Source organism: Epinephelus fuscoguttatus, linkage group LG19 (assembly GCF_011397635.1).
Source record: "Epinephelus fuscoguttatus linkage group LG19, E.fuscoguttatus.final_Chr_v1".
NCBI lineage: Eukaryota > Metazoa > Chordata > Actinopteri > Perciformes > Serranidae > Epinephelus > Epinephelus fuscoguttatus.
Genome location: NC_064770.1, coordinates 21,753,971 through 21,774,352, shown reverse-complemented (window position 1 = coordinate 21,774,352; position 20,382 = coordinate 21,753,971). Strand labels below are relative to the sequence as shown.

Genomic DNA, 20,382 nt, shown 5'->3' with positions numbered 1-20,382 from the left:
AGCCACCAGTCACTGATAAATGATCAATAGGGATTCAGGCCTCGCAGCACAGCAGGCTACAGCCCTAACTAAGAATGTGCGGCGTGGTTAGAAGCCTTATGTTGATGCTTATCTACAGTAACAACAGCAGCAGCAATAACAAGCATGCACTGAAGTCAGAGCATGTTAAAATGGCTTCTGATAACAAGCAACTTTTGAACAATCAAAGTATTCCTTCGCAGTTATCTGATGTGATGCATGATTGTAGAGTAATAACTAAAGTGTACAGCTGTCTGCCTCCATGCACTACTTTTTCTCTTCCTTCCAAGCATCTCTCTCTCTCCCCCCCTATGTCTCTTTGCCTGCTGCCATAAATCCAACTCCACCGTCATACCAACGAATCAGTTTATATGACATGTATATGCTTTTTACATGAAGCATCCAATTAAAAATGTCCTCTGTGAGGCCCAAACCAGTTTTCCTGCTCGCCATTGTGCACCCCTACTGCAGATGCCCCCTCTGTCATATTAATTTCACATCCCAGTGGCCGACTGGGGTTCCGACATAAAAGTGATGAGCTGTATTTCAGTGTCCCCGCCTGATACGACTCCCAAAGATATGAGGGCCTTTTTATGGATCTTCAAATATGCAGTTATCGCTCTCGATGCCCATCTGACAAGCCTGCAACGTGTGCCAAAGATAAAAGTTTAACAGTGTCAGATAATTGCAACAATGCCAAAGTGGAGGAAAGAAGAAACAGCAGCAGGACACAGTCAGTTCAATAAGCAACATGTGCGTTAAAACCCTCAGTGGAACGCTTCAGGTAGAAAAGGTGGGATCGTGCACAACAAATTTTTTTTCAACATATAAACATGAAAACCCTTTTTTAGGATAGTTTGTTGATTTCTGACTTGCCCTCAGAAAACAAAAAGTGAGAAAGATAAGATAAAGAAAGTGCACCATATCCCTTTTACACTGCTTCTTTAAGGTGGGACTTTGATGCTATTATGCTGCCTTGCCACTCAGTATTAAAAGCTACAATCGCGAAGTGGGTGGACAAAGTGGTATCGCCTTTAAATCTGCATTGGAGGTAGCAACACTGCCAAAATGATGTCTGTATACAGGCTCTGACACACCAAGGTGATGGTAAGTTGAGCCGTTGGGGAGCATCTGTGCACATTGGCCGTCAGTTTGGTGTGTTCATGTGCAACTATTTGGCCGAGACATGGTGACGACAGCCCCCTGCTGCGTCACCTGTAGTCACAGTGTCTCGGCCAAAAAGTTGCACATGAAAACACCAAACCAATGGCCAACAAGGCCATAGCTATGTTCTGCACTGGCCTGAGAGGATGTACCCCTCCACACTTGGAGATGACAGTAATCTGTAATTGTCATTCAAAAAGGGAAACCGGAAGACCGTCTTGACACTAGTTAGCCAGTTAGCATATAAGCAACACAATCCACTGTGTAAAGAACACAGCATATTCACCGTGCACCAGTGAACAATAACACAAACCATCATGAAACACTGCTGCCAAAGAGCTCAGCGGCAAAAGAAAAACACGCCTACCTCATTGAACAAGTTGGTTTCGACCTCACTCCTTCTGGACTTTAGCTCTTTGTTTACATTCCTCGCTTCCGTTTCTCTTCTCATGTGCTGAGCTGAGCTGCCAATCAGAGTGATTTCAGCGCAGGACACACCGCACCGATAAGGGCAGCAGACGCTCATCAACGGCCCAACTTACTGACGACTGACCGTCAGCTTGGTGTGCCGGGGCCTATATACAGACATCTTTTTGGCACTGTTACCTCTGATGCAGGCTTAAAGGCGAGACCACTTTGTCCACTCCTTTGTCCACTGCTAGTTCTCCATTGTCATTTTGGTGTGTGGGCCTTTAAAGGGGCAGGACAGGACCATGGGCAGGATGGGTGTGACATTTTGACAACGTGTTACGTGTGTGACCCACTGCAGGAGATATAAAAAGTAGCTGGTAGCAGTAGGCAGCTATCTCAAAGAAGAAGAACATTGGCGACAAATGTACGCAAATTGGGAAAACAGTGACATCCAGGAGCTCCTTATTGTCCAAGCAGAGGATGAGATCAGCCACTATATAACAGGGATGGTAAAAGACTGTTATTGCCATTTTAATGTAAATATTATTGTTTCCAAAGCACTGCTGACACGTATGTTATATGTCACAATAGACGCCGACACTGTTGTGTCACATGTAGGTTTGCAGCGGTATATCGGTTCCACAATATATCATGGTATGAAAGTTGACGGGTTATCATGCCATGTACATTTGGTTTTCTATGGTGTTACGTGATATTGTGATATTTTCTGAGATGGTTATCATACCGTGAATATTTCATACCACTGCAACCCTAGTTACATGCCTTTCATGCCTCTTTTGCGATGCCGGCATGGTATCTAAAATCACACACTGGAGCAGCATGATGTTGCCATTGTTTGGTTTTGTGTAAAACTGCAAGGTGGCATAGAGAAGGGACTTCCTAGCGGCCCTATAGCGTGATCTCTGTGTAAAAATGGCTCATGTCTCATGTCAACAGGCTCCACAGAAATTCAGTGTCTTCCCGCAGGTCAGCCGCCAGATCTGGCACATTCAGAGCCCGAGACAAGTCCCAAACTTGCAAACTTCACCTTTTCATTTTCTCTTACTGCTCTCTACCTACAATCCACTCCACTATCTTCATGTTCGGATTTTAAAATGTCAAAAAACAAACAAACAAACAAAAAAACAATATTGTCTTTTTTTCCTGGGTGGTATGTCGCCTATAGGAAGACCCACCACTGCAGTCACAGCTATAGCTGTCACATTTGATTAAACCACATGATATGTAGCAGGCATTATTTGCCAACAAACACAGAGCTACCTAAAATGTAATCTAGTTTCAGTAATTTGTTGTCTTATTATTAATCTGTTCCTCCAGTGTATGCAAATACCTTTTTCTACGTCCGTTGTTTTCATCATGGTTTTTTTTTTTTTTTTCAGAAATGTAATATCTCTGTTGTTGTTCAAAATGAAGGTAAGCATGTTTCTGCATACGCCTGTGCACATACAGTGCATGTGTGCCAGCCACTTGCCCCAGTGACACAGATATTGCAAAAGATATAAGTTAATATTATTGTTTGGCTGAATATGACCAGGGAGCCATGTTCTTCTGAGGAGGACATGACACATGGCCGAGGCCAGAGGATAGAATAATGTGTGGCAGAGTGAATGGCTGCACATGCTCATTAGTATCATTAATCACCGGGGACAGAGATGCCTAATGATAGCGAGAGGAGGGACTTCACAGAGGGAGGAGGAAAAGGATATGACAGAGATGAAGGATTCCTCAAGAATATTAACATTTGGAAAATATAAGTCACTTTCCGATTCATTTAAATTGATCTATTTTGGGCACCCTTGGGTCTGGCAACATCGCAGGGATTGCTCGAAACAAAAGGAACAGTGTAATTAATACCAGGCTTAATTGTCACTCTAACTTGTCATATAATTCTAATTTAATGTGGCGTTCTCACTCAGAGTGTGCGTGAAAATTGGGCTGAGCCAGCTCCCTTGTGGAAATAAAAAAAGATCTCTGTGGGGATCAAATGGGTGTGTGACATTTTCTCACAGACATTTGATTGTGAACTGAAGGCCTCCTCTTATGGGGCTGCTTGGCTGCTGTGTTGCCCACCGTAGCATTCAGCTAATGGGAGAAGCTGAGCCTTGAACCAGATCTCAGGGTGGAGAGTGTCGGGTGGAGCTCCGCCGGCTCCTCTGCAGCCTGTTCGGTGGGAGCAAGAGGCCCTGAGCTTGGCCGTCCCTCTGCAGCAGCAGAGGCTCCGGGGATAGTCGTGCATGGCGAGGGCAGGCTGTTTGATCAGCACATATTTTTAATTGGCTCCGGGCACCCTGGAGTGTCAGCATTGCCACGGAGTAGACTCCTATTGCACCTTTCCTAATTAAAATCATTACAAATTCCAGGCGCATCATAAAGGATTAAATGAGACTTGTGTGTGTGTGTGTGTGTGTGTGTGTGTGTATGTGCCTGTGTGAGTGTGTGTGTGTTTTATCCATTGGTGTGCCTGTGCATGGGTGCCTTGTCTCCTTGATAGCTACCATGTATAGCTTAATTGTTTTTCTTCTCAGTAATAGTAAATGAGGGAGGGCTGGCTGTAATCCTGGTCCACTAATCAAATTACATGAAAGAGAATCACTGAATATGGAGGAATACGTTTCTATATGTCTATTCAATAAAATATAAGCACCAAAGACTTCTACATTTGGGAGCGTTTAACCTGCAGTTTTCGGTCTTTTATTGAATATTCACATCTGTCCTGCTGCGTGAAGCGAATTTAACGGAAGCAGTTTGTCTTATTTGAAATAATTGATGTCAGACAAACTGTGCAACTCCATGGAGAATTATTTTTGAAAGGCTCGGAAAACAAATGGTCTCAAGAAAACTTGCATGGAGTGGATGTTTTATTCATCACCTCTTTGATGGAAACAAAACTCTTCCCATGTCTTAAATCAGATATACAGATGATGAAGATATTGTATCAAAGCTCAGTGATCTTGCTGCTATACTGCACATAAGGCTGCTAGGGAAGGAGTGGCTTCAGTCTCCCTAAACAAAGGAGGCTTAAATCCCTTAAATATCTACCAGTGCCACTTGCCCTGAGGGAGCATAGAAACAAGGGAGTGTTTCTTTGGTCTGACACTGGAAGTGTAGAGTTCATGAAGGCGAAATGCAAGCAATGACTATGGAAGGATTTTAAGGGCTGGCTCTGTTCGAAAGCATGCGCCTAAAGCCTTAACACACACCCTGACACAAACATTAAAATCATATGGCATATGACAGAGAAAATTACTACAATTTATGAAGATAATAACCATGTCTGACCGAAGTTTAAGATGAATATCTCAGTCATGAGCCATTATGAGAGCCTTAGTGCATTCGGGGACCATACTGTACATATGTGTTGGGCAGAAGCCTCACAGCACAAGTTGTAACCGATACTTATGGCAATCCAGATTGATTATGTCTTTCGTGGAACACAGTGGGACTTCTGTTCACATCAACAACCAATAAAACCACAGCAACTCATATAATAGTTAATGGACAGTATTGTCCTGCAGTGAATGGACATGTTATGGGTAGGCAGACACAACAATGGACAGTATACAGACATTCCAGGGTTCACTGTAAGTCTTGTGGTTGTGAATGTGAGGACTAAAGTTGTCACAGATTGAACTGTGTACATACAAAAGATTTTGGGCAAGACTGGAAAAAGTGGGATGCAGATGGAGGGAATTTAAGTGTGAGTTAAGTGTATTTAGATCTGTTCAGTTTCTTCAGTTCTTAACGTTGCTTAAAATGAACACAACACTGGACTTCTGACAGAAAAAAGTTGGTCATTCGAAGCCAACGTGAGGACTCAACTTTGTCGAGAAAACGCAACCACATATTTTGGAGGGCTGTATTTGTGGAACATGATCGCTTGGTTCCTATTGACTCAAGAGGGACAGACGTGGCAGAGGAAAGAAAGTGAAAAATGGATGGGAAAGATGAGTGAGGGTGGGGTGTCTCTCCAACCATCGCCGCTTCCTGTCCGGAAAAGTCCATTCATCATTTTCACGTCTTCGTGTCATGGCTTTCTTTGGCAATAGCCAGAAGTGTGGCAATGATGACACAGAGGATTGATGAGGTGCAGGCGGGGGTGGCTGGCAGGGGTTTGGGGTGGAGATGGTCAAACCAGATGTGTTGTGAGGTGGGGCTGGGATGGACCACGAGGGGGGGCCTGATGAAGGTCATGATGTTACCCACTGCCCCCATTAACCATATTTGCAGATACACATGAATGTAGGCCACGTGTAATGCCTGGACTGTGTATTGTGGTGCATATTCAAATAAATCTTCCAAATCACAACTTTCCACATGTCATTACTCACCAGAATACATTAGCACTTCACTCATGATGTGGACACCACCTGATAGAGTTCATTACACTGCAACTGTAACACAAAGACAACATACTGCATTAAAGGAGCAGTGTGTTGGACATTACTGTTAGAGGTGTTCCAGGTACCTCCCACTGGTTGGAGGCCACAGGGTAGACCCAGGGTATGCTGGACGGATTACATATCTAATCTGGCTTGGGAACGCCTTGGAGTCCCCCAGGAGGGGCTGGAAAGCGTTGCTGGGGAGAGGGACGTCTGGGGTGCTTTGCTTGGCCTGCTGCCCCCGCGACCCGGCTCCGGATAAGCGGATGAAAATGGATGAATGGATGTGTGCGATTTAGTGGCATCTAATGGTGAGGATTGCAGATTGCAACCAGCTGAAATAGTGAGTGAGGATTTCTTCAGGTTCATTGTCCAGGAGGTTTTTACCAGGAGCCAAACTGTCCATGGAGATCTTTTCCTCTCCAAACAGAGCAGTTGGTTTAAACCGGCAAAAACACTATAAATCTCAGCTCGCTGCAGACGGGCCACTAGCCCAGCACCTGCTAATGTGTGCTTACCTTTTGTCTCTTACAACTTAATAATGTGCTCATCGGTTTTACTTTTTGTCGTCTCCGAGATCCATTCAGGAGGTTTTTACTGGGAGCCGAATTTTCCACAGAAGTCTCTTCCTCTCCAAAACAAATGAACCCAGTAATTTCAACCGGTAAAAATACTGAATAGGGCAGTTTCACGTTAAAAATCAATGTTTTTCCAATGCTGTTTGGCTCATTGCAGAGGGGTTGCTAACCATAAAGGCTGACATGACAATTCAAATGACCCTATCTACAGTTTGTCTGTTCTGGGCTACTGTAGAAACACGTCTGTGTAACATGGCTAACTAAGTGGACAAGGACCTGCTCCTGATATTAAGAGCTCATTCTAAGGTAATGAAAACATGACGATTCTTGTTTTTAAGTGACTATAAACTAAAGAAAACATAAGAATTATGTCATATTCCATTTCTGCCAATATACCCCCCTAAATCCTACACACTGGACCTTTAAATAGCCTAATATCAAAACTAAAATCAGGAGTAGTACTAGGAAATGCACCTGTTCATTTTCTTGGCAAGACTGATACCTCTCTGTACATATGGTAAATACGAACCTTCAGCCAGAACCTTGTTAGCTTAGCTTAGCACAAAGACTGGCAAACAGGGGGGAACAGCTGACTAGCTTTGTCCAATAAAAAAAAATCTGCCTCAGCACCTCTAAAGCTCATTGTTAAAACATGATATCTTGTTTTATCTGTGCAAATAGTACAGGAACATAAAAATTACATGTTGTGGTTTTACACTTTCCAGTCTTTGTGCTAAGCTGTTGGCTGTGTCCTCATATTTATCTTACAGTCATGACAGTAGGCCTGTCTCACAGCAGACATTTTGACTTGTGATTGTAGGAAAAGCACAGGTGTTACTAATAACATTAACAATGGCTCTGATGTATTCAGGTGCTCCAGTGAGAGTGACAGTGAAGAAGCATGCTCAGCAGGGGAGTAAATATAGACAGTGCAGGCAGTGTGGTTGCACTGGGGCCTGCGAGGTGGGGAGACTCATAGAGAGTGGGCCCTCCAACAATGTGTTGGGCAGAGAACGGGCCCTTATAAGTGACTGCTACCTTAGAAATGCGCTGAGCAGAATGTGCAGGAGACCACACCAGGTGCCACTCCTGTCGGCTAAGAACAGGAAACTGAGGCTACAATTCACACAGGCTCACCAAAACTGGACAATAGAAGATTGGAAAAACGTTGCCTGGTCTGATGAGTCTGGATTTCTGCTGCAACATTCAGATGGTAGGGTCAGAATTTGGTGTAAACATCATGAAAGCATGGATCCATCCTGCCTTGTATCAACGGTTCAGACTGCTGGTGGTGGTGTAATGGTGTGGGGGATATTTTCTTGGCACACTTTGGGCCCCTTAGTACCAACTGAGCATGGTTTAAACACCACAGCCTACCTGAGTATTGTTGCTGACCGTGTCCATCCCTTTATGACCACAGTGTACCCATCTTCTGATGGCTACTTCCAGCAGGATAGCGCGCCATGTCACAAAGCTCAAATCATCTCAAACTGGTTTCTTGAACATGACAATGAGTTCACTGTACTCCAACGGCCTCCACAGTCACCAGATCTCAATCCAACAGAGCACCTTTGGGATGTGGTGGAACGGGAGATTCACATCATGCATGTGCAGCCGATAGATGTGCAGCAACTATGTGATGCTATCATGTCAATATGGACCAAAATCTCTTGGGAATGTTTCCAGCATCCTTTCATAAAAGTTACTAACTGTAGATTCAATGTTTAACTAACTAAATAAGCATCTGAAGCATTGCTGATGTATTATATTAGTTGCATGCTAATTTCTGGCAACATTGTCATCACTGCTCACTGCTCAGTTTTGGTGATGCAGTTTGTCAGTGTTTGTCATACACTGCAATGGTTTGAATATTCAATATTTTTTCACTATCACACCTGCAGTGTGGGCCCAAATCACTCGGCCTCTTAGGAGCTCTGCGAGTTGTCGGTTGCCTCACGTTGTTTTGAAAACTCACAAAATTTTATTCACTGACAAATACTGCTAATTAGCCTTCAAACTAACATTTCACTCCACTTTGTGAGGGAATGTGAATATTAATCAAGGAGTTCATTCACTTAATTAATTTATTAGTAGACACAGTATTTTGCCAACCCCCTGTGATTCTGTGGGAATAATCTATCTGACACTAAATCAGAAAAGACCTGGCCCAGATGTCACATTGAACCTTGAAGTCTTGTGGTAATTCTACATTTTAAAGCTCAGCTTTCCTCTCTGTTGTACAGTAGATGAATGCTGGCAGGTCCACATTAGCAGACACAGTGACACATGAGTGGATATTGCTGGACTCCCCCTTGTGGTAAAATATTACACAACTGGAAAAAGACCACAGCCTGCCAGACAGATAGGAATAAACGGAAATGTGAAGAGGTAACTGAACTCAAACTGAATTAAATTAGAGCCAAGAGTTATATCAAAAGGTGTTCTCTCTTCCTCTCGCTCTCACTTCACTGTGTAGTGTATCCCCTGCTGGCATCAGGCGTACTCCGAAGAGCGTGGTTCTCCCAACTCAGTAGCTGATCAGAACCAGGTGGGTAGGCCTCCATGTGCTTTCCATTTGTGCAGGATGTAAATGGATTCAATTAGATCCAAATGCACAACCTGTCAGCCAGGGGGAAGTGGCAGACTTTCAAAGGCCATTAGATTATGGACAGGATTTGGAATAAAAACTTCACTGGCCCGGGATTGTGCCATTAAATTGGTTGATGTGAAACTATTGAAGTGATTTGAGCTCGCATGCTGACTGTGCGCTATTCATGTGGGTGCAAATTCTGTCGCACACACACCCTCCCAAATTATCATTAGCACCCCCCCTCCTCCTTCTTTCTTTTTCCATCTCTCTCCCTCCTTCCATCATGCACACACATACGAATGCAAACACACAAACGGCATACATAAAAGCTGTAGTATATCCTCAGACATATTGCCAGTGGCCTCGCAAACTCGCCTGCATTACAAACAGTAGCTCTTACAGCTTTAAAGTCAAATGGCTCCATCAGTCATGGCTGTTAAGAAGCCCAGCCATAAAAATTAAAGACTTCCAGCAAACTGACCAACTGTAACACGTCTCCTTTGTTTTGATTGGCTGGGATAATATGATGTCTACTGTTAACATTCGGTTTCACTCACCGGTCTCTCTAAACATGTAAAAATATGGCGAAATTTAAGCCCGTTGAAGGAAAAATGTTGCAAAGGAGTCATTGATGTATCCTCTGAGCAGTAATGCAGGAAGCTTTACAGAAATGTTCATCACCAGGCTAAAGAGATGTGGTAAGTACAAACCAGCTCACCTCCCTTCCCCTGCTCAATTGGAGCAGGGGAAGGGAGGTTGAGATGAAAACAAAGGAGTAGATAGGCGATAGACAGGAGAGAGGGTTCAGTTGACCTATGATTTTAATGCAGAGAGCCTTGACTCTACAGGCCTGATATAGAAGTGAATCAATGGGACATTTCTAAGCCATTATTATCAATCACCATTGCTTAAGACACCCTAATGAGCTCATTAGATAAGATGAACAGCAGATTGATTGCAAAATGGGGCAAGTAAAAAGTAAGATGTAGAGAAGTAGAAGGTGATGGAGGAGAAAGGAAATAGGTCTCATGGATCTCCAGAAAGAAGAATGGGAGAGTGGAATTAAATGAGCAAGAGACAGGCCATGTGTCTTGGGCTTCAAATTTCAAATTCAAATTTTGTGCATCTTGTCAATCTATCGTGCCACTTGCTCAGACTCTATAGAATGCATACTCAACTTGCTTTGCACAGGGGCCACTTTTGCAAAATTACAGCAGGGTAGGAGCCAATTAATAAACAAACCTTAATAATATTTATATGGTAAAATGAATATATGAGGTGAATTCAGTCTCAGCAGCTTTGTACAAGTCAAGTGTAGGCAGGGGTGTTTCTGAGATTTGAGGACATTCAGGTCTTAGCCCAGACGTCTCTAAGGCTCTATTTTGATGCTTTTTTGTCAACCTGGTCTCATTCCGAGGTTGTTGAAATCTGGCGCTTGGGCAATGTCTTGTGGCGTCAGACAGTGATGAAAAAGCCATCCGTAAACGTTGGCATGATACGTGGCCGGTCGCCGTTATAGTGTAATGGCACCCAGCAGGGTCAGGGGGAAACACGGCGGGACACTAACAAAAGTTAAGGTGACAAAAGTCTGAGTATGGTAGGTAGGAGGGGAGGTGGATGTGTCCAACAAACACCGACCTTCACAGAGTCCACCAAACACCGACCTTCTCCCTTGCCTAAACCCAACCCCATGTGTTAGTTGCTGAAGGAAATTAATGTCAATTTGTGGTGTTGTACCGACACAGTGCATTTTTTTTTTTGAAAGAGACTGTATGTAAATAGTAAATGTCCTGGAAAAGGAAGTGTATTTTTAAAGAAGGCAATGTATGTAACAGGTACTTGACACAATGTCCCAGAACATCGAAAACCAATGCTCCCAGGGTACCTTACATGTCATATGCAGATATGGAAAGTCCATGACCAAATGACGAGATCAGAGTGAGACCTTATTACAATCAATTAAAAAAAAAATTCCCAGTGTGAATCACTTTATGTTCATTGTCAATTTAGAAAACAGACGGTGGGCCTAACTTGAGTATCACAGCCCTTATAGAGTAGTGCAGGAATAAGTGCTAACATCTAGCAATTTAGTTACAATTTCATGCGGGTCTCTCGTCTTGAAGTCAATGGATTTTTGAATGAATGCCTAAAAATAAGGTGTGTGGTTCACACAAGCGTAAGAGACTTTGATGTTTTGTTCTATAACATAAAATTTGTCAGTAAATGTCCCACTTGTGAATTTGAAGCTTTTATGTGTCTTAAAAAAGGTGGTTGCTAACAAGTGGCTAAATGAGACTACATACAGTAACATCATCACGCCGATGAAGGCTTTACAGCCTCGTTGTGGTGGCAGCAATGAAGTCATGGGACTGTGGTGTTGCTCGTTTATAGCCTAATGTTAGCTATTTCCTCCTGGTGACTGCATTTTAGTTTCAAAAATCATAAAAGTGGTGTGAGGATTCTCTTGCTGAACAAAACGTCTAAGTGTCATAAGCGTTTGCTTGCCACAGCTTTTCAAAATCCAATGGAAAAATCCTTTGTGTCTTTTGTCGAGGGAACCTGAGCGGTGCTAACTTGGCCTCCAACAAACTCGTCATCCCTGCGGCTCTCTAAAGATCACAGAGATACGTCTGTTGAACTGAGATGCAGAGGTGGTTTCAGAAGGCAAAATGTCATCAAAAGAGGGTCAACAAAATGACCACAAACCCTTGCAGCTACAGAAATGATGACTTGGCGTGCATCTCCCACTCACCCAGATGATGATTTTAGCTGTCTGTGGTCCACAGAACAAAGCAGTTCACCAGCTGCAGTGATAATATGCGGACGTAAGAAGGAGGGAGAAGTAGAAGGCGAATAAAGAAGTAAAAGAACAAAGGAGGAAAGTCAGTGAAGTCGCAGAAGCAAGAACACAAAGAGGGAGGGGAAACGGTGTGTGAGAGAGTGTAAACGATGTGATTTGGGCAGACATTTGTTCCCCTCGGGCGAGCTTGATAGGCCATTCTGTCTGAATCGGGGGGACGTAAGAGAACCCCGCTGCTGTTGGATTTTGGCCGCTGTGGCACCACAGTGGATCGAAAAAAGTGAAAATATTGAAGAGAAGGTCAGTATTAAAGCAGAAGCAACCCTCTCGGTTTCCACCTAGGACGGAACAGATGTGCTCACAACTCCAGCTGTCGCCAGATGTGGATATAGGCCCATCTGCATGAGCTGTTACTGTGTGTGTGTGTGTGTGTGTGTGTGTGTGTGTGTGTGTGTGTGTGTGTGTGTGTGTGTGTGTTCTTAAAAGAAGCAGGCACTGGAAGCTACAGCTTACAATCAAATCAAGTAATGGCACTATTTTTGATGATTTGATTTTTACACCTCCCTCTCCAATTACCCCCCTGTCAGGATGATTGTAGATCCTGATAGCCTCGAGGTGTTTTATGGGATGAAAAACAGGTAAACGTTTAATTACGGGAGACTTTCGGCATCTTGTCACACTTGTGTGTTTAAAAAAAGCCAATCATGAAATGTTGTTGCACAAACACACTTTGATCTCATGTGTGGTCAATTACATCCTGAAAACTGACTCCACGCTGACACACACGCAGCATTTAAGGCTCATCTGTTCATGCATTTGGGTAGAAATATCTAACAACTATAAAAAAAAATCAAGATGGCAACCAAAGGAATAAAAAAAGGAGTCATTTTTTTGTATGATCCTAGAATATAAAACCTGATGAGACATATAAAGCCATAAAGTGTTATGAGACCCCAGGAGATGGCAGATTAAAATGTGCAAGGGCGATTTCCACCAATAAAGGTGGAGACAGTGGCTGCTCCACCGCTGTGCTCTGTTCCACCAGGCAAAGAGAATGGTCTGAATGGATTTCAGCAACCTTCAGGACTAAAGCCACTTCACAAAAGGGAATAGAAACCAAGCCAATCAATTAATGCCCCCCAACAATGACAAGCACAGACAGGGAGAAATGCTTTCAGACCTGGTGTACGTTTGAAACTTGCTGGGTTCCAACATCCTGCGGCACTGAGCAGGAGAGTCAGGGTCTATACTCTCTGCATGTTCGCGGCTGCTTTCTTTGTGTGTGTGCATGCGCGTGTGTCCTAATGTGTTTGTGTGTGTGTGTGTGTGTGTGTGTGTGTGTGTGTGTGTTGAAAAGCTCACTATTGAATGAGTACATTCAACAGAGCACCGAGCTCTTTAAATGCCAATGAAAATAAAGAGAGGGAAATTGTAGGCACTCTGAAGCAACAGGGAAAAAACCAACAGAGCGAGACAGAGAAAGCAAAACCTTCCAGCGCCAAGAGAGACTTCATAAGGTTTAGCAGCCCTCCACTCAAATATACGGCGGCCATAAATCCTCCACTTAATGTCCTTTGGGCTCTACTTTTTATGGGTAGTGACAATGACAGTGAGTGACTTCTTTTTCAAAAAATGTTAATCAACACAGCAAATTTCAACAAGGCTGTCTGGGTAAACTCCAAGGTTTACTCTTTCCAAAACTCCCGTTCCGGTAATGAAAGTCGACAGTACGCTCTGTTGCACTACACAAGACATTCAAAGGGATGTAAAATATTATGTTTCCACTGAAGTTTGGAGGGAGTAAATCATTAAAGAGAATGCAGACAGCCCAATACATGATACTTTGCTGTTAAGAAGGCCACACTTGGTGAAATAAATTTGCGTTAGGTTTCTTTTTTGGCATTGTTTCCAGACTGCGATTCGGCCCTAAAAATGACATTTTCAGTGACAATACAGATACAGGCTGACAGGAGAAGTTGTACTAAAGTATCGGCAATAAAATCTGCTTCTCCTGGATCAAAAGTAACAGCACTTTTTGTGATGAATGGCCCCTTCCAGAGAGCTAAAATATTAAAGCAAAAAGCTGTAGGGAGTATTTTAATGTAGCTGGAGCTTGGATGGTCTCAACTCCATCAGTGTATTGTACTATTATCGTATATCTTTTTAAGTTAAGTACAAAGAAGGCAGCAATCATTTTCTTGAAGCAAATGTTTGACTTTTTTTTTTGCTCACTGGTGGAGGGTGAGATGAGAAGATCAATACAGTTTTCATCAGTCTTGCAGCTGGTTAGCTTAGCTTAGCATAAAGACTAGAAACAGGGGGAAACAGCTACGGTGGCTCTGTCCAATAGACCGAATCAAAATGTTTGTTCACACTACGTTCTGAGGTGAAAACCACCTAAAAAAATCAATATGCTATATAAATAATATTTTCAGTGCTTTACCCTTGCTGTCAGACAGCCCTTTCTAACAAGGAAGTGAAGCCCTAATCTCAAAGCCACCAAACTCTATTGACAAGGACAGCCATTTTAGAACACAGGAGTTGCTCGTCTACCGCTGCCTTGATCAGTTACTGGGTAAGGTGGTGCAGTGAAAATATTCCAAATATAGTGGACATTGGCTAATATACATTTTGCTGCGGCCCCTGTCAAGAGCAGTTCATTGTTTAGCATCCAATCCCGTAAATTTATTTTAGCAAAAATGCTGGATAAGTAAAGCAGTACATAAAATATAAGCAGAGCAGAATGGTCACATAGGTTGAACCATCATGTTTGACTATGTAGGAAACACATTCTCACTCTGACCTTGTCACATATTGATGTTTGGTCATGGACCGTCACCTTCCACATCCAGATACGATGTGAAAGTTCAAGTTCTGCCTGTTACATGCATTGTCTTCTTTCAAAATACACTTCCGTTTTCACAGGATATTTACCATTTACATACAGTCTCTTTCAAAATAAATGCACTACATCAGTACAACAACACAAATCAATGTATTTTGGTTGGGTAGTTGGGTTTAGGCAACAAAAACACATGGTTAGGTTCAGGAAAAAAGAACAGGTTTGGCTTTTTAATCTACTATCTAATAATCTACCTACACGGACTTTTGCCGCCTTAACTTTCGTTCTTGTTCCACCGCGTTTCTCCCTGACGCTGCCAAGCACTGTTAAACTATAACAGCTACCAGCCGTGTATCATGCCGATGTTAAAGGACGGCTTTTTTCATCAGTGTCTGACGCCAGAAGTCACTGCCCAAGCGTTGGATTTCGACAGCTTCAGAGCGAGACCGGGTCGATGTCCTGGCTGTAAATGACAACAAAAAATAAACAGTTTCACAAGTGTTAGCGCAGTGTCATGGTGACTCGGTCTATAGTAACAAAATCTCCTGCCAGATGTGCTTGAAATGGGCCGGATTTAACTGGTACACAGTACCAGTCGGCACGTCTACATTTCACTCATTGATTTACTGTGACTGTTTTTGTACACCGGCACTTCTCACAAGCTGCTGGTACTCTTTTTATTTCTTTGTCCTGTCCATATCAGGTTCTCTTGGCGATTTATAATGGCCCTAAATAAAGTGCACTCCCCAGGGAGCACTGGGGGAACTGTGTATGCTACCAAGGAGGCACTATGTGAGGGACGCTCACCTGTGTCCATTCTCCCCTGCCTACTTTTCTCTGTCATAACATCACATTACAATAATGTTGGCCTGGCTTAAAAAGGGCAATGCGAAGAGAACACTAACAGAGTCAGAAGATGGCACAACAGAGCTTTGAAAGTCAAATCCTACGTTACTGAATGCAGGCTGGGAGCAGCAAGCTAACGTCGGTAGCCCGCAGCGACATTAGCATCGGCAAACCTATGTGCAGCGACAACCAATGCTACCGATGAGAAGACTGGTTCTTTTAAGTAACCTTGCTCATGATGTTCACCTTCCACTAGCAAACTGACTCATGAAACACTTCTTTTGGTTCGCGATGACTAAACTGAACTTCATGAGTAAAATTAGTGGCGTATTCCTTTAAAGGTACAGTTTTTTTCCTTTAAAAACTAGTGGAATAAAGTCTCACAAAGTACAAATATATTACAGTATATATATCGTACCTTCAGCAGCCTGTGTCTTTAAATAAGATGAGAATCGCTCTCAAAATGTTTTTGATTCTCCTTTTTTGCGTGCATAAGTAAAGCTCAACCATAAAGACTGTGTGGATGAAAAGGCTTGTCTTTGTGTATATTGTTCATGGGAACTTGTTTCCCTTCTGGTTTGATGATTAGTCATGTTTTTACACCCACCACTTTGTAACTGGTCCAGCATAGACAAGCGTGCACTGTCATTCACTGTGGCATCGAGGTGTTTCAACAATCATGTGCATGCCCAAACAATACTCTGGCCAAGGATTACTCACTGTTTTCTTTGGAGAGTCAGTGTGTTTTTCTATTTTGTCCATATATCCATGACTCCATATACCCGCGCTCTGTGATGTCAGCCCTTTCTCTCCATGTTTCTAGGTTGTTCACAGTCGATCTTGATGGCTCATCAAGTTGTCACGGCCTTCCAGCTTTTACAGCATTCCTTTCTTTATGTCCCGAGCGTTTTCATCAGCGCACACTGACTGCGCTGTAAAATAAGCCCATGAGCAGACCAAAAGCTTTGAGGTGCACTCAAGGCCAGGTATGTTGTGTTGATACTGGAGGAGTCCCGCCTTCCCTCGGAGCGTGATGCCACTTTGGGCTTGGCCTTCTTTTCGGAGGAACAGTCGGAGGTTGCAGTCTTTGAAAGTCTGCCTTGGGTTTTGTACGTGTGAAAACAAAGGGACTTGTGCTCCACGTGAGGAAGCTGTGTGGGAGAGAAAAAGAGACGCAGAAAGCAGAAGAAAGTTTGGTCACCCCGGCCTTGGTTTCATGTTTAACAGAGGAGTGATCATGAATGGCGAGAGGAGGAGGAGGAGGAAAGGATGGTAACTGAGTGACTACTAACCCAACAGACATGATAGATGACTTTAATAACCTCTGGCTGCTTTTTTAGTGTCCTCCAGGATTTGTTGTTATTAAGATCTAGGTCTTATTATGATGACCACCTCTTTCATCGACTCCCACATCACGCTGGGTGTCAGTCCACACAGTCAAAATAAACACAAAGCCAAAAGCCCCCCTGTACTTGTGCTGATGTGGCACTTGTTGATGGTGCCAGCATGTCTCAGTCCTGACCAAGGAAAATGTGGCTTCACAACAGTCAGCAGCGAGACGAAAACAAAACATCGTGCTCGGTGATCACCTGTTGAATCAGTTGGAATCTGCACCTCAAAGCCCCGCGGCCGCTGATGTAACATCATCAGGGTAAATTGCAAAAGCATGCGTAGGTAAATGGCGTTTGATAGTTTTAATAAGCATTTACGAAAAGGACGGAGGAAGAGGAAGTTCGTGTGGGATACACGTCGGACCACGGGAGCCATAAGAACTCATCCCTGCTGAACAACAAAATGAGAACATTTTATTGTGCCTCCATTTCTCTTGAAAATACAATCACAAACACTCAGTCCTTTAGTGTGTCTAAGTAGCTTCAAGCTTTATCACAAGCATAGATTTGGTGAGGGCCCATGTTTTATTAATTTGCAGATGAGCTCAGCTATTGATGGCGTTGGCCGCCCATGGGTTCAATTAGGATAATACAGGGAGAGGGGCAGATTATGGGCGGCTATTTAAGTGAGGGTATATCTCTTCCTGACAGTTATAGTCCAAATGCAACAAATTGCACCTTGGTGGCTGTGAGCGGCGCCATATCAGTCCTCTGGTGATGAAACATGCCTGTGTGGCAGGTCAGCCGTGTGGAGACGACACCAGGCTGTGTGAGCCATGTAGCCTGTCCTCTCTGTGCTAACAGCACAGGCCTGAGTGCAGCATATTCCCATTCAGTTAATAGGGGCCATTTAGAAAACAGCGGTCTGGATGGCGGTGCGCTGAGTGCATGCTCTACCCGGCCAATCCTAAACAGTCCCACTTAGCACGACTCTCTCTAAACTATTGCACTTCTTCCCTCCGGGTTGAAAGCCTGTGAGTGTTGACAGCCGAAAAGGGGAAAACTGAACCACGTAAACATCACGTTTTACAAATACGAGACAGGGTGTGTGAATATTCTCACGAGCAAACATAAAAGGAGGGACGGTTGTGGCCTGTATGTGGGACAAGAAACTGCTCACAGCCTTTCTTTCTGTGTTCTGGGGTGAACATTTATTATGATTGATTGAGGCCTTGACTGTAACTTCGCTGTGCAATGAAAACAGTCTACTGTACATTGTCTCAGGAGCGCATTGTGTGAAATTGAATAGGGAGGCCATAAAGTGGAACCGGAGACACTGACCCAAGTGTGCCGAGCCTGTCGGCTGTCTTACTTTCCTGGTCAGTCCGTTCAAAGCTTTAAAACTGCAGACAGCTCTATAGAGAGTGGCTGAGCTGTTTGCTTTCCTTTTCTTCGGGAAATGACGACTGGTTCTCAGCTGCATCGAGGCCGTGTGTTTAGGCTACAGCCAGTGAGATAACCCAGTCCTCCTCTCCACACCCTGACAGCAACAGTTGGGGAAAGAGTGAGCACTAACGGCAGCAGCATGGGCCGGCTCATAGAGGATAAGGGAGAAGATCCTCCTCTGTTTTTGTTTTCACTCAAGAGCAGGTCGTTTCTGTCTGAGTGCTGTGCCTTCATAGCCATACATTTTGTATTTTAACAGCCTCTGTCCTGAGTCAACTACCGGGTCAAGTGCCAAACATGGAAAGTAATACTGTGCTTTCACAGAAAACACACAACATGATGGCAAATCCAGAGTTTTTAACAATAATACTGTTTCAAATCCAGGACTCGTTTTATCTGTCAGCATGGCTGTCAAATTAATGCTAAAGACCGATTGCAGGATGACAAAGGACTTGCATAAATACGTGGTTGGATTATAACTCAACGGGCCCCTGGGCACAGATATGCGGAAGGCCAAACCACCTCAACCAAACAGGAGCAAGACATAACAGACATTGTGGTGGTTTAGTGTCTCTCTTTTTTGAGTGTGGTCATTTTGTGTCTTTATTGGTCACTGTGTGTCTCTTTGCTATCATTTTATGTCACTGTGTGGTTAATTTGTGTTCCACTGTAACAACTTTGTGTCTCTTTGAGGTAATTTTGTGTCTTTTTTGGTTGTTGTGTGTCTCCCTGCAGTGGTTTTATGTGTCTTTGAGGTCATTTTGTGTCATATTTGGTCATTGTGTGTCTTCCTGTAGATGTTTTATCTCTCTTTGGGGTCATTTTGTGTCTTTTATGGTAGTTGTGTGTCTCCCTGTAGAGGTTTTGTGCCTCTTTGTGGTCATTTTTTGTCTCCTTGTGGTTGTTGTGTGTCTCTTTGTGGAGGTTTTGTGTTTCTTTGAAGTTATTTTGTGCCCTCTGTGGTTGTTGTGTGTCTCCCTGAAGTCATTTTTTGTCTTTTTTGGTCATTGTTTGTCTCCCTGCAGTCATTTTGTGTCCCTTTGGGGTCATTTTGTGTCTTTCTTGGTCGTTGTGTGTCTCCCTGTAGATATTTTGTGACTCTTTGTGGTCATTTTGAGTCTTTTTTGGTTGTTGTGTGTCTCCCTGCAGTGGTCTTATGTGTCTTTGAGTTCATTTTGTGTCATTTTTGGTTGTTGCGTGTCTCCCTATAGTCGATTTGTGTAATTTTTTGGTCATTTTGTGTCTGTTTTTGGTCGTTGTGTATCTTCCTGTAGATGTTTTTTTGTCTCTTTGGGGTCAATTTGTGTCTATTTTGGTAACTGTGTGTCTCCCTGCAGTCATTTTGTCTCTCTTTGAGGTCATTTTGTGTCTTTTTTGGTAGTTGTGTGTCTCTTTGTGGTCATTTTGTGTTTCTTTGAGGTTATTTTGTGCCCTCTGTGGTTGTTGTGTGTCTCCCTGAAGTCATTTTGTGTCTTTTTTTGGTCATTCTTTGTCTCCCTGCAGTCATTTTGTGTCTCTCTGGGGTCATTTTGTGTCTCCTTGTGGTTATTTTGTGTTCCTTTGTAATAATTTTGTGTCTCTGTGAGGTCATTTTGTCTCTTTTTCGGTTGTTGTGTGTCTCTCTGTAGATGTTTTGTGACTCTGTGAGGCCTTTTTGTCTCTTTTTGGTCATTGTGTGTCTCCCTGTAGTCATTTTGTGTCTCCTTGTGGTTATTTTGTGTTCATTTGTCATCATTTTGTGTCTCTGTGGGGTCATTTTGGCCCTTTTTATGGTAAATTTGTGTCTCTTGGCAGTTCCTCCGCATCTCTTTACGGTCTTTTTGAGTCTTGTCCTGGTCACTACGTGTAAAATTGAGTGACATTTTGCAGATGAAGGCTGAGGGAGGGGGGGCTCCTGACACTTTGGGCCCCTGCGCCTGTGCCTAGTGCCCGTTCAGTAATCCGTCCATGCATAAA

At 43.4% G+C, this 20,382-nt stretch overlaps 1 protein-coding gene across 1 annotated transcript in view; it reads right to left on the bottom strand.

Moving 5' to 3' along the window:
- Positions 1 to 16,825, bottom strand: part of LOC125879490 (BAH and coiled-coil domain-containing protein 1) — a 100,054-nt gene extending 83,229 nt beyond the window's left edge. Inside the window, exon 1 of the mRNA XM_049561407.1 lies at positions 16,370 to 16,825. The gene's annotated coding sequence lies outside the window, so the exon portion shown is untranslated. The remainder of the gene's footprint in view (positions 1 to 16,369) is intronic.
- Between the last annotated feature and the right edge of the window lie 3,557 nt (positions 16,826 to 20,382).